The sequence below is a fragment of the Malurus melanocephalus genome, unplaced genomic scaffold (genome assembly GCF_030028575.1).
Source record: "Malurus melanocephalus ecotype Western Australia unplaced genomic scaffold, MMel_1.1 scaffold_391, whole genome shotgun sequence".
In the NCBI taxonomy this organism is placed as follows: domain Eukaryota; kingdom Metazoa; phylum Chordata; class Aves; order Passeriformes; family Maluridae; genus Malurus; species Malurus melanocephalus.
This window is the reverse complement of record NW_026623623.1, coordinates 622,828-636,332: the sequence shown is the minus strand read 5'-3', so window position 1 is coordinate 636,332 and position 13,505 is coordinate 622,828. Positions and strand designations below refer to the sequence as shown.

The 13,505-nt window shown below is 49.4% G+C and overlaps 1 protein-coding gene across 4 annotated transcripts in view; it reads left to right on the top strand.

The window, feature by feature from the left end:
* Positions 1-13,505, top strand: part of CBFA2T2 (CBFA2/RUNX1 partner transcriptional co-repressor 2) — a 56,587-nt gene that overhangs the window by 15,043 nt on the left and 28,039 nt on the right. The window contains exon 1 of one of the 4 annotated variants that reach the window (XM_057379168.1): positions 6,668-6,983. The exons of the other annotated variants lie outside the window; for them this stretch is intronic. The gene's annotated coding sequence lies outside the window, so the exon portion shown is untranslated. Of the gene's footprint in view, positions 1-6,667; positions 6,984-13,505 lie in introns of those variants that run through there. 4 annotated transcript variants of the gene reach the window in all.

Below are 13,505 nucleotides of genomic sequence, written 5' to 3'. Positions count from 1 at the left end.
GATGGAGCTTAACTCTTAATAAGCATCCCATTAATTAATCTCTCTGTTCTCCTGCGGCAGCACAGGGCTGTGGACAATCTCCAGCCCTCTCCGCTGACCTCTGCGCTCTCCTTCGCCCGCCGCCCGGGCTGGCTTTCCCTTGGCTTCCTGCCCTAGCCCGACCACAGCCTTCCGAGCGCTCCGGGCGGGATGGGAGGCACATGGCAGCGGTGAAAGGGGAGCCTCTCGCCGTCGCCTGTGCCTGGGTGGGCGTGCTGGGCCTTTCGTAAACTAATAGCTCCCAGCAGTGCTCCTAAATCAGACTTTGTGGAGCCGGGAGCGCGGCACTGGAATGCCGGGCCAGGCGCAAAGGGCTGCGCTGGGCTCTTTCTTCTTTTTTTCTCTCCCCCAAGCCAGCATTTGTTAGGTCCAAAGGGTCAGCGGAAAGCRGGAGAAGGGAGCTGGCAAAGAAAAATGGGTGAAAAATAAATGCGGGGAGAATTAACTAAAAGCACTTTGAAATGCGGTTTTTGTGATTGATTGAGGCTGGAAGGAAGGGAACCCTGCTCGGGCTAAACCTGCAATGGCAACAAACTGGGATGCTGCTGGGATGCCTCCCTTAAAATCCTGAACTGGTGGTTTTGCTGGGTGCAATGAACAAAACAACCCAGGATTTAGTTTTTTTGAAGGCAGACTGTAATTGGGTTATTTTTTAGAAAGGTTACCAGGTTAGTGACAGCTAATTRATGAGAAAAGAACCCTCCTTGCTGCCTTCCTCTTTCAAAGTGCTGGGCAAGGAGCAGAGCCCCAGCAGCACTCATAGGTGTGCAGTCCCAGGGACTGGAGCAGAGGGAATTCTGGATGAAACTGGGAAGAAAGCTTCTGTTAAAAAAGCCCAAGATAAAAAAGGGAAAGCAATTCTCAGGGAGGAGCCAGAGCCTGTGGCAGATAAGGCACCAGTGGAGGGAGGTGCTGAAAGCAAATTGGGGTGCAGTGACTCTGCTGTAGGGAAGGGCTTGGGATCCATCACATGCATTTTATTGCTCACTTTGGCCTCTGGGATGAGGCAAAAAMCCACAAGTTCAGCTGCTTTGATAGGCTTTAATCTGTGCTTTCTTAATTGTCAAAGGTCTTCCACATCTTCTGGGAGCTCAGAGTAGAGTRCCTGATCCAGGATACAGCCCTCAAAGCCACCATCTCACCTCCAAAAGGGAGGATTTTGGCTTCAAAAGCTTGCCTGCACCATAAACAGCTGCTAAAGGGGATGCTCCTGCAAGGGCTAGGGCAAAAGTGGCAGATGGAGGCAGGAAATTGGGGTTTTTAGAGTAGTGGAGAGATGCCTGAGAGCTGCAGTAGAGCTCCATCCATGCAACTTCTAACACTCCTGATCGGGGTGTTGGGCAATTAAAGTTGAGCATCACCAAAATGACAACTGGAGGGGAGTGGATGTATGTATTTGAACAAATCTCTGTAATCAAATGGCACTGCTATTGATCTGGAAAATACTGTCAAGCTGCAGAGCTGTTGGACTAGAATTAATCCTCTGCAGGCTGGATTTTACTCTCTCCAAATAGGATTACTCATTTTTTCCATATTTCTGTGTTTGGTTTAAATACCCGTGACAGCTACAGAAGCTTGRATTTCTAATCAGAGCAAGGGTGTTAGATTTAGGAATTGGTCTGTTGTTTTGGAGGGGTATTTTTGGGCAGGACATCAGTTCCTGCCTGTTTTTTCTTTACATATGTGGCCTGAGGAATAAGGCAGCATCTGCTTAGGTGATACTGAGTGGCCAGAAGTAGTTTCAGTAACTTCCTTAGGTTGTGTTTAGTTCCTTGTTACATCTTTGCCAAAAAAAAACCCCAAACAAACAGCAATGTCCAATTGTAGTTGTTCKGGATGTAAAATTCTGCCAGCTCAGTTGAGGCCAACCTTTTAATAYGTTTTTTTCCCATCCCTGGGCAGGATTGAAATGGCACGAAAGCCAAACACTGCACATGTTCACTCCTGAAGGAGTCAATGTGATTTGATTTCCTTGTGGGCTGGAACTCTTCTGCTCTGGAGAGAGGCTGGGAATGCTGGGGGTGTCCATCCTGGAGAAGAGAAAGTTCCAGAGAGATTTTAGAGCCCCTTCCAGTGCCKAACAGGGCTCCAAGAGAACTGGAGAGGGACTTTGTACAAGGGTCTGGAGTTATAAAGGGAAACGGCTTCCCACTGCCAGAGGGCAGGGTTACATGCAATAGTGGGAAGGAATTGTTCCCTGTGAGGATGGTGAGGCCCTGGCACAGGGTGCCCAGAGAAGCTGTGGCTGCCCCTGGATCCCTGGCAGTGCCCAAGGCCAGGCTGGACAGGGCTTGGAGCAGCCTGGGACAGTGGAAGGTGTCCCTGCCATGGCAGGGGGTGTCACTGGATGAGTTTTAAGGTCCTTTCCAACTCAAACCTTTCTCTGATTCTGTGACAAATTAAGCTTGTTAACATAATCTGCCATGTGCTAATTCAAATAATGGATGAATTGAAAAGAGGATGTTTGTTAAATGTGATAAATTTGCCAGGAATGCTGAGGTCTAATCTCTGTTTTGGGGGGGTTGAGCTTGAACTCAAGTCCCAGRGTCTCCCTTGCAACTCCAGCAGCATCCCTTCAAAGGGAGCAGTCCCTTCTTGGCTCCACTGTCTTGTAAGGCATAAAGAAGGCAATAAAATGTTTGACTTTCCTGCCAGACCTGAGCCTGGAGGAGGAGRAGGATCCCAATTGGTTTCCATCAGATTCCAGTTAGCATGAATTTACRGTTTCTACTTAGGCTGATAAATGGCTTTGGCTGCCTCAGTGCATTTGGATTTATTTTTCTGTGCGATGGAAAGTGGTCAGCTTAAAAAGGCAAAGGCTTTCCAGGGTTGCCTTGAATTCAAGTGAAGCTTCTTTCTGAGGTAAGAACCCAGCAGGGAAAAAATGAAGCCGAGGCACATCATGAAATATCTGTGGAATAGCAGAGAAATCAGAAGCAGTTTGGGTCTCTTGTGTTCRCTGTGGCAATAGGCTGTGATAGGCATAAAAATTCCACTGGAAACTGGAAAAATTCTTCAGATTTCCTCGCTTTCCTCAGAAACCACACTGAGCAGCAGGTATCAATAGCTCCCAGTGTTCAAACTCTGCTTGCATCGTTCTTTCCATGGAACATTCCCAGGAGAAGAAAGCAAAAGCAGATTAGCATGGTGAGCTGGGGGAAAGCATTTTCTCCCATGCTGCCTGCAGTCCTGCTTCYTTCCACTGTGCTGGTGATGTCTGGGCTACAAAATCTGCTTTTGTGCATATTTGGGAGCAGAAAAACCCCTTGGGAGCAGTGAGGGGGTCAGTAGGTGACATGTGGATGSAYTCCCYATCYCAGGTTGGATGGGGGTTGGAGCAACCTGGRATAGGGGGAGATGGCCCTGCCCRTGGCAGGGGATGGGAATGAGCTGARCTTTAAGGTCCCTTCCACTCCAAACCAGTCTGGGATTCTGGGATTCTTCACCTCATGGACCTGCCTCTGCCAATGCTGAGCTCAGGGATGAGCTTAGGGATAGGTCATGGTTTGGGTGAGCTGAGGCACAATGGATCATGTGTAAGACACARTTCATGTGCATTTTAAAGGGGTTTTGGAAATGGCTTCTACTTAGTGCACCTGGGTGATCCCACCTGTGGTTTTTATGCCTGAAGAACCCAAAACTCACTCTGATGCTGAGCATATTCCTGTTTCTCTAGCCAGGAGTGGGGATGTCTTCCTTGAGGATGTTGTCGTTTTGGTAGACATTGGGCTGTGGGACACTGTARCAAAGAGTTGTGTGCATTTTCATACATGTTTATAAAGTTGTTGTAACTCTACTTTAAACACTTGCAGTGACCTGAGTTCTTGACATTTCAARGTGCTTTAGGTCGTGAAAACACTGAAGAGATTTATTTGTTCATGGGTTGATAAAGGATAGTTAGAACCCAGTTGTCATAGTTGAGGACAACTTTTGTTAGTGTGAAGTGAAGCTTTACAAGCTGCTCAGGTCCTTAAGCTGAAATATTATTTAAAAAGCAGGTGATGAGGGAACACTCATGCTGGTTACTTATTTCATATAAAGCCCCCCTGACCCCAGGATGTCCCTGTGCCTGCTGAGGGTAACTTCTCTGAGGGCTTTGACCCAAAGACCTGACAGATCCCAGGCTGCATCTCTTCAGCATCTGTTGTTCATCATGCAGTATCCCCCTCTGTGTCACACTCAGACCARAGTCAGTTTTTGAGTTCAGTGCCCAGTTTCAGGCTGGTTTGGGGATGTTGAGMCAGGGCTGGACAGGGAGCAGCAGTGTCTGATGCTGACTCCTAGATGCTGTGAGCACTGGGCTGCATCCATCTGCCTGGTGCCATCTCCACTGGGGACAGAGCTGCAACATGAGCTCACTTCTTATAAGACATCAGAGAGTCCACATGAGAGCCATCGCTGTCGCCACGACCCGGCCGGGGACGGCTCCTGTTGGGGACCTCACAGCATGAGGCACCAGGGAGCTGACCATGGGATGCAAATCCATAGGAAAATATAGTTCTGGTACTGGTGGAGCTGCTTGGGTTGTGTCTCCCTTCATTGTCTGTGTAATTTAGAGATGTTTTTTCCATCTCAGCTTATGAAATATTGAGAGCTTTGGTATTTTGCATAACCTCCATCAGACGTGTCAGAAGCCCCAGCGAGCTGAACYTTCTGAACTTAAACGTTTTATTGATGTGCCTTGCCAGCAGCCCCTCCAGTGGGCACTGGGGTGCTGGAAGAAGGGAGTGCAGGGGGGCACTGTCTGTTCCCAACCTGCTTTGCTCTGCTTTGCTGCCTGAGCATCACCTCACGAGATGCTCCAGGTATTTGGGTGCTGATACTTGAATGTGATTCACTTTTTTTTTTTTAACTGAGACGTGGAATTGCTGCTTTTGGGTGACATTTGAAGGAGGGAGAGTTGCTGTAAACCTGTGCCCRCTTTGCCTGCATCCTCCTTCTTGGAGTGATGTGTTTGCCCAGCCAAGGAAGCAGCACCTTCGTGTGCTCCTACAGCAGGCCAAAGTATCCTGCCCAAATTCCTCTCCCATTGTCATGCAGCATCCTGCCTGTACTGGGAGGTCTGTCCTCCGCAGGAGGAGATTGTAGCCCCTGTGTTCATGAACTCATGCTGTGCCTGCTGGAAGAATGCTTTTTAATGCTTCCTTTAMAGCAGTTTTCTCCCTTTATAGCCTTTTCCCCTCCCAGAGGGAAGCAGAGGTACCTTAAATTAATTAGGAATAAGCAGCAGAAAAGCTGGGGTGAAGGGTTAGGTTGGATGCCGGGGGGCAATACCTCCACAAGCTTTATGGACAYGGCTTGGGACTTAGCAGTAGCCTACCAGAGCACTGGGAATTTCATAAAAAGGAGCATTTTGCTGCCTGTGAGCAAGTAATATCCCGTCATGCCTRCAGCAGCTGTGGAGAATTTGGCATGTATGATTTCAGGACTTGTGAAAAACCAGCATATCCCAGCTTGGACATGGCAGGCTCTTAGTCTGCTGAACAGAGAAGGTATTGGGGTCCCTGGTTCTCAAAAAAAAAAGTAGCTGGAGGGAAAGGTAGTGTTGCCTGCRAAGATTTGGAAAGGATATCAAGACCTGAACCTGCTCAGCTATATGGATTGGAACGGTGAATCCTTCCTGAGATCTTCAAATGTGCCTGTGCGCAGTCTGCAAGCGAAATGCAAACATTGCTTCTCCTCCTGGGCTGGTTTTAGGGGAGCTGGGGTTTGGATGGTGTGGAGCAGGATGGTTTGGGCAGTGCTTGGGGGTGGTTGCCCCTGCTCGGGGCAGTGCCTTGCAGCCAGGGCTGCCCGGCTGCGTGRCCAGGAATGCTGTTGTGTAAATCCGTGTTTGCCCAGCGCCCGGCTGGCAATGAATGGTGCCGGCCTGATGGGATTAGTCAGGGGCCTCCAGTTAATATCTGTTGTTCACGCCGCACCTCGGGGAGCAGCTTGTCAGGATTACCAGGAGGTTTGGAGGTGGCAGAGCCGCCGCGTCTGGGCATTAATGGGAGGGGGGAAATGGTCAAATGTGATCGTGTCCAGTGGGTTCCTGCTCCGAGCCTCCTTCACTGCTCCGAGATCTCTGCTGGAGTTTACTCCCGGTATAAAACATTTCGGATTTACATTTTCCTTTAACACTTCCTCTTCGAGCCGGGTAGTATGTTACACATTTAATTGCTCTTCCTTTGAATTTTCCAGTCCGCGTTTGGTACCCTTGCAACATCAGTATCTTGTTATCTTGTTGTTGCTTCTAATTGCTACCACATGCCTGCTTTCCAGCGCCGCAAACTCCGGCGCTGGGCTTGGGGGGGAGTTCGCAGCGAAGATTTACGTGCAGCGGCAAACCTTCGGAAAATGAATCCGCCGGTTTACCCAACAGCTCATCCCGATTTCAAAACTGAGTGCTGAGGCAGGGGCCGATGTGCCCCCGGTGCCGCACAAGGCAGGGCTGCTTTGGGAAGGGTGGCGGGCGAAGCCTCTTTTTTTTTTTTTACCGCCGCTGTCTCGCTGTTGCTGCCGGCCATAAACAAATTCCGTGTATTTAACAAGTTAATGTCAGGCGGGCGGCGAGGCGCTGGTAGGTGTGTGCCTGGTGACATCAGCTGGCGAGCAGCCTGGCAGCAGCGCGGCGCAGGCAGGGAGCAGGCAGGGAGCCGAGGGTGTGTGCCTCTAAGCTGGGTATTCTGGCAAGGTGGAGAGCTGGTCTGTTTGGCAGGACCTTCCCATCTGGGATCCATCTGTGTTTCCCTGGAATCGGACAGGCGGCTCCAGGCAGTGAGAAATCGCAGATGTGCGGGACCTGACACATGTCCAGCTAATGAAAGGAGAAGGCAGGCTGGGCTCCGGCTGCGCTCGAAGATCACGRGCGGAGGAGGAGGAGGAAGAGCGCTTTTCTTTCTATTTCAAAGAAACGAGGTGTATTCCACAGCAGCTGGATCCTTGCAACCTCGCTGGGTAGGGTAAGCAAGGCACGGGATTATTTTTAAACAGCGCTCGGTGTATCCGGGGCCGCGGGGGATGCTCGGGGGGATGCTCAGCCCCGCTGCCCCCAGGAAGGTTTGGAGAGCACCGGGGCTTTTTCCAGCGTGCTTTCCTCGGGAGCAGGTAGAGGGAGAGGGTGGGAGCGGCGGCGGCCGCAGCGCTTTGCCAGCCTTGCCTGGGTCCTCTGCAGTGCTGGGGAAAACTTCAATAGCCCAGCCGGCTGCATGCGAGGATTCTGCAGCTGAAAAAACACTAAACTCTCTCTGAGGAGAGCTGCGGTACAGCTCGTTCTGTGTTGCTATGGAATGGTTATTTTTTTTTCTTTCCCCCCCCACCCCCCCTCCATGAGCAGAGGGCTGGGATTTGGCGTTTTCTGGGGAAATGGCAAAGCAGGAAGGGTTTTGTGTGTTTTAGCAGAACATGTTTTTCTGCTGTGCCTAAGCTTACTCTGGTTTCTGCATGCTGGTATTGAAGCTGGGAAGGGGGGGCAAACTGCAGAGGTGGATTACTTCCATTGGCTCCCAAATTTCCTTAATTTTCCCTGTGTTTTCAGGGCTTCTCTGCATTGTGGCAGAGGCTGCTCCCTTTTTGTCTTTGCGCTCCTTGAGCAGCAACTGATGCTCCCAGCATCTAAATCTCCCAGATCACTCTTGTGATACCAGAACACACCTCCCCTATATATTTTCACTGTTGGGCTGTAGACTGCTGTCTTTTCTCTTTTTCTATTGTAATCCCTGGATTGTGTATATTTAGTTTAAACCTGCTCTTTTCACCCCTCCCTGTCTTTTGGGAAGGTTCAGCATTTGAAATTGGTCCTCTGACTCTCTGGTGTAGCTTGTTGTAAAGATYCCTCTGTTGCATGTTTAACCTGCTCCTCAAAATATTACCAGCTTTTTCTCCCCCCTGCATCACTCAGCTCCTGTACAATGATATTCACAGCCCATTTTATGTGCTGCCCAGCCACAGGCGATGCACCAAAATCAGCACTCAAAGTTTGGGGAGCTGAAACGTGACTGAGCATCGCTTGCTATCAGGCTGGAAAAAGAGAGGAATATTTGCTGGGCTGTCTGGGTGCAGAATGATTCCCTTTGGTGTTGCTTTGTCCGGGTTCACTTTAAACGTGCCAAATGACAGGGTTTCCCGGGGGAGAGGCTGCCTGGGCTCCCTTGCTGGGTGCTTGGGGTGTAGCTCTGTGCTTGGCCACTTCRGCCACTCCGTGAGCCACCTTAAGGTTTTCCTTCTCTTGCTGCATGCAAGCATTTGAGTAGASCTTTAAAAAATATTATGTATTGTAAGTCTGCTTCTAGAGATGCACCAAACACTCATATGTGTTCCTGGAGAGGMGGCAGGAGGACTGTGTGGCACTTCAATCTCAGAGTGCACCAGCACAAAGGAGTTTGAAACCCCAAAAATGTCCAGCAAAGCCGTACAGAGTGTGATGATATCTAGGAGCAAAGAGCTGTGCTCCTCTGCTGCAGCTTTCCTGGAGACTTCCTGAATTGGTGAAGGCAGTGCAGGGTGTTGGAGCAGCTGCTCCTGTGGTCTCCTTGCCGGTCAAACCCTGATTAAGCAAACGGAAGTTTTGCCGGCATCAGGGCAGCACGATTTGGCCATTAAACAACTAATTTAGTGGAGTCTTGCTCAAGCCCTGAAGGAAACTTTCTTTTTTTCTCAGGTTCCTTTATTTTTGAAATGRATTTAGGGTGCCTGAGGAGTGGAGTGCTTAGATGAGAGAGGTAGTTGTATTTTGGGGAAGAGTGTGGCTTGAAACTCTGTTGCCAGTCCTAATAATTTTATAGAAATGGTGTTGGACGTCCAAGTGAAGACACTTTTTTTTCCACAGTTGTCTGCTGGATGTTGTGATTTTCATTATTAATATGAAAAAGATGTTTAGTCTGATTTTTKGAACTACCTAGGCTTCTCCTAAATGACTGTGTGCCCACTCCTGCACATCCAGCAATTAGAGAAACACACAACTAATGCAAAACTAAGGGACTCCAGTGTGGGAAACAAGGAAAAGGGAGGAAAGCAAAGGCAGTTTGAGCAAATACTGCCAACAGGAAAGTGCAGCTAAGCCAAGGGAAGGATTTGAAGGGTTTGAGGAAGAAGCAGAATTGCTAAAGGCAGAGAGAATAAATCGTTAATCTGAGAACTCTATTACACAGGGAATGCCCCGAGGAAAAGAGCAGAAACTCCATTTAACAGTGAAAAGGCCAAAGCAGTGCTGCCAAGCCAGGCTCTGCTCTGCCCAGGGACTGGAGCCACAGCCCCTGCTTACTTCCAAGATGCTGCTATTTTTGCAACTTGCATCTGCTGGTGTTGCAGAGGCTTGTTTAAACCCGCCAAAGCAAAGGGAGCTTTGCTCACGTGAACCCTGGGTCAGGCTCTTGGGTTTGATTTTTCTTCTGGTTTAATYTTCTCAGTCTTACAGGAGCAGTGTCCCCAAGAGAGCAGGGTTTCACTTAGTGCTGCCTCGCCTGTCGCATCGAGTGCGAGTCCCAGACRATTTTACTGCTGCTTTACAGAGCTTTGTCTTGTGTCGCCCACAGTGGATTTTGGCTTGCAGAGGTTATCACTGGTTTGACAGGGATGTGTGGTTTGACTTCAGCAGCTGAGTTTTCAAGGCAATCAGCCCTTCAGTCCCCAAATTGACCCATAAATGCAGTAACCACCAGCAGAATATAGCAGAAGGCAGTGCTCTCCCACAGTTACGGGATGGGATGGGGGAGCCAGGTGGCTTCTTGTTTTTTCCAGCTCTGTTTTTTCAAGGTTTGGACAAAAAGCAAGATTTGTTTGACATGTATATGTGATGTTTATAGTATAGCTGGAGAGCTGAACAGTCATTTGAGGACTTGGGCATATGCAGCAGATTTGAGGCGATGCTTGCTACTTCTTAAATCCGAATAGGAGATGGTCGTAATCTGTTGCCTGTTGGGTTTTTTCCCATTATAAGAGCTGGCTTATCCATACTTGTTCTGGGCTAGATTGTAAGCTTGCCTTTATCTAGTGACTATTTCCATATCTGATTGCTTGTTAGGAGCTAGGTATGAAATGTGTTTCGACAGACACTCCAGAGCAGTCCCTGGGGGCAGCGTCACTGCAGGTCTCTGGGAGTCTGTTCAACTTTTATTTTTATGATGGAGACTGCCTTTATTCATGCAGCGTTCAGGGAACGGCTGGAAAAACCTTTGTTTAGAGCAGGAGCAGCAGCCAGGAAGAAGTGGTGAGCCATGATCCCACAGTTAGAGTGCAGCACGGAGAGGCTTGGGTTCAGTTCCTGGGTCTGCAAGCAATTTTCTGAGGCAGGACCTTGACCTTAGCACCGCTTTGTGTGTCAGCAGCTTRTGTCCGACAGGACAATAGCGATTTCAGAGGTTTCAAAGCATTTTAAAGTGTAACTATCATGCCTTTTATTGGGCTGGGCAGTGGCATTTTTATAAGCCAAGCTTAAGGTTTTAGAATAATGCGTATTGAATTTCCTCGGCGTGCTCCCGGGTGCGTGATTCCCATCTCTCGTGGCTGCATCAGGACTCGAGGTATTGAAAGAGGACTGTTGCAGGTGGCCAGAAGATCATTTAGAAGGACCAACACTTGCAGATCTTCAAAGCCAAGAGTCAGTTTTCCTTCCTGTGGCAACAAGATGCTGCAACCTGCCGGTGGGATGCCGTGTAACCATCCCTTTCACCAAAAAACCCAAGAAAGCCGCAGAAGTATTGCTACCAGTCATTGAGGGGAGGAGGAGTGCAGCCCGGAGACAGCTCGGACCTGTTGCTGCCCGCAAGCTGTGAGTGCGGAGGGCCGTGTTGGCGGGGATGCTGCGGGGGGAGCGGGCCATTGTGCGGAACAGATGTGCCGGGCGCTGGCGCCGCGTGCCGGCTCCGTGCGCTGCTCCCAGCGCCAGGTGCAGCCATTGTTCCCASTGCTCCCCATTCAGCCGCCCTCGGCTGCCGCTCCCGCATTGTTCCTCCAGGAAATTAGCATTAAAAACCCATCCCAAACCCCCACGTCCCTCAACTGCAGGTGACTGTTATTGGCCCCAGCTGCCACCCTTGTGCTTGATTACTTCCATATGGGGCTGTGGCAAGATGTAGGATCCACTTATTGATTTTTTTTTCCTAATAATTTTTCCCCTTTTTTATTCCCCCCCACCCCATACTTGAGCTTCAACAAAACCCTGAAATCTATTAAGCCCCCGATAGGCTCCAGTTGCTGTTACAACTGGGATGAACATTTTACAAGCAAAGCTAATTACACCCTCTCTGCTTTCTTCCTTTCTTCAGCCCCCACCCCATAAATGTAAAATAACCAGAGGGCAATTGGTAGTAAATYAAATCTTTGCAGTGTCCTGAGAGGAGATTTCCTTGCTAGCGGGAAGAAGTCTGCTGGGCTTTAGATGTTTTGTTATTTGGGTTTGGTTTTGGTTTTTGGTTTGTTTGTTTGTTTTTTTTTAACTAGAAAATGGGAAACTGGCATACTGCTGTGACACACCTATTAAAGGGACATGAAGATCCCAACCTGGGTCTGGGTAGAAAAGAAAAAACTAATTGAAAAGTGAGATGTTAATTTGTGAGTGTAGTCAGCTGTTGAGAGGAGCCAAGGAGAAACTCCATGCCAACTGAGGTTACAAATTTCTAGGAAGGATGTGATTTATCTTCAGGGCAGCAGTTTCCATGAAAGGCCAAACCTTCCAAAATCTCTCCTGGGGTAGTGCTGGCAGAGTGGCATGGAGCATTCTGGGTTTTCATGGAGACAAGCTGGGCTCCAGTTGGCAAGAGGAGAGAGGGAGGGAGGGAAGGAGCATCACCTGCTGCCCTACCGAGGCCTTGGACACACACTGCTCTGCAGAGGCACAGAGCATCTCTGGTGGGGAGCACAGGTGGGTCATGTCCTGTGACGCAGGAGCAGCCCACGCAGCCCTGACCTACTTTGTGCCAGGCAGGAAGAGAGGAGGGTGGCAGCTCCTGCCCGTGCTGGAGGCATCAGCAGAGCTTCCCTTGGTGCTCCTGCCTGAGCAGCCTGGGTGCCAGAACCCTGTCCCAGTCCTGAGATCAGTTGGTCGGGGTATTGGTCTCTGGAGGAACGTTGGGTTTCTCTTACACAACTGGGCCTCCTTAAAGGATTTTGGTTGTGCTGATGGGGTTTGTGCTGGAGGCTCTTGGCAGAGCAGCTCTGGAGCAGTCCTTGGAGCACTGTGGCCAAGGTGGGGCTGCTGCCTGGGCCTCAGGGGGCTGCTGAAGCTGTTACAGCTTGGGAGGCCATTCCACAGGAATCAGCAGGTTTTGTGTCCTTGCGTTCTTGATGGTGCCCCTGCAGCCACCTCTGTCTTGTTCCTGCTGGTGATGCACCGGGCAGCTTGTGCTGAGACCTGACAGGGTGGYGTCACAGTGGTGCTGTAGCATCCCACTGTGGTACAGATACACAAAACCAAACCTCTAGCTAGAAATGATCCTAGGAATGCTCTTCTCTCCTCACACACATATGTGGAAGACATGTTTATAATGAAAAATGACTCTTTATTCATCAAACACAGCCYCTGTGGGCACAGTCTCCTGGCTAGTCTGGAAGTAGATGCTCCAGTGAGTCTTTGCTCAGATACAAAAGTCTTTGGGGACAGCTGGAGCTTGGTTGGTTGAGCTCAAGATTACAAATGCAAGCTTATTTATGGATGGGGGGTGGACTTGCCCTGAGGCTTTGTGTCTCAGCATAGGTRCATCACCATTTGTCAGGATGACCTTCTCCATGAGCTCCATTCGGTCTTTAGCAGGTGGGATCTGCCAATGTAGATTGTGAGGATTTCAGTTAAAAATTCTGGTTGTTCTCTGAGAAGATGTGTTCAGCTGAAGTACTTGGTTTATTTACTGCACGTACCTCATTCCTGATCCAGACCTCTCCTGGCTTGGCTGCCTGGCATGGACCACCCAGCTCTTCCTGGGAACCATCCATGCAGCTGCACTGATGGCAAAAATAGAGGACTTTTAAAAAAAAATACAGCTCTTAGGGGTGCTGTACAGCCTGGGGAGAAGCCACCAGGTACATCAGGTCAGAAGGTGGATGAAGGAGACAAGTCAAGCTAAGGGAATATCTCAAGCGATTTTCCTCAGACTTGTTTTAAACCCTTCAAAGTCAAATCTCAAACTTAGGGGGTTTCTTCTCCCTAATTAAATTAACAGGCCATATGGTGTTTACTGTGAGCGCCTGCAATATGGAAGGAGCTACCTCCTGGATCACTTTCTTTTTTCAAAAGCTGCTGCTTTACCTGATGTCACTGTTCTGAAATGTTCTTTTCAGCAGCAGGCGCGAGGGGTTATTTCTGCCACCTCACTGCTGTTGGTGTCACCTTCTGATCCCAGGGTTGARCTGTACCATAACCTCTTTCTGCCGCTTGCTTTGTTTTTTCTTGGCTTTTGTTAAGCCATTTTGCTGCTTAGTGGAGAGTGTRTATAAGTCAGGGGATTTTTCATGCTTTTTCACATGCAGGTGATGATTCTTGTTCTTGGAGC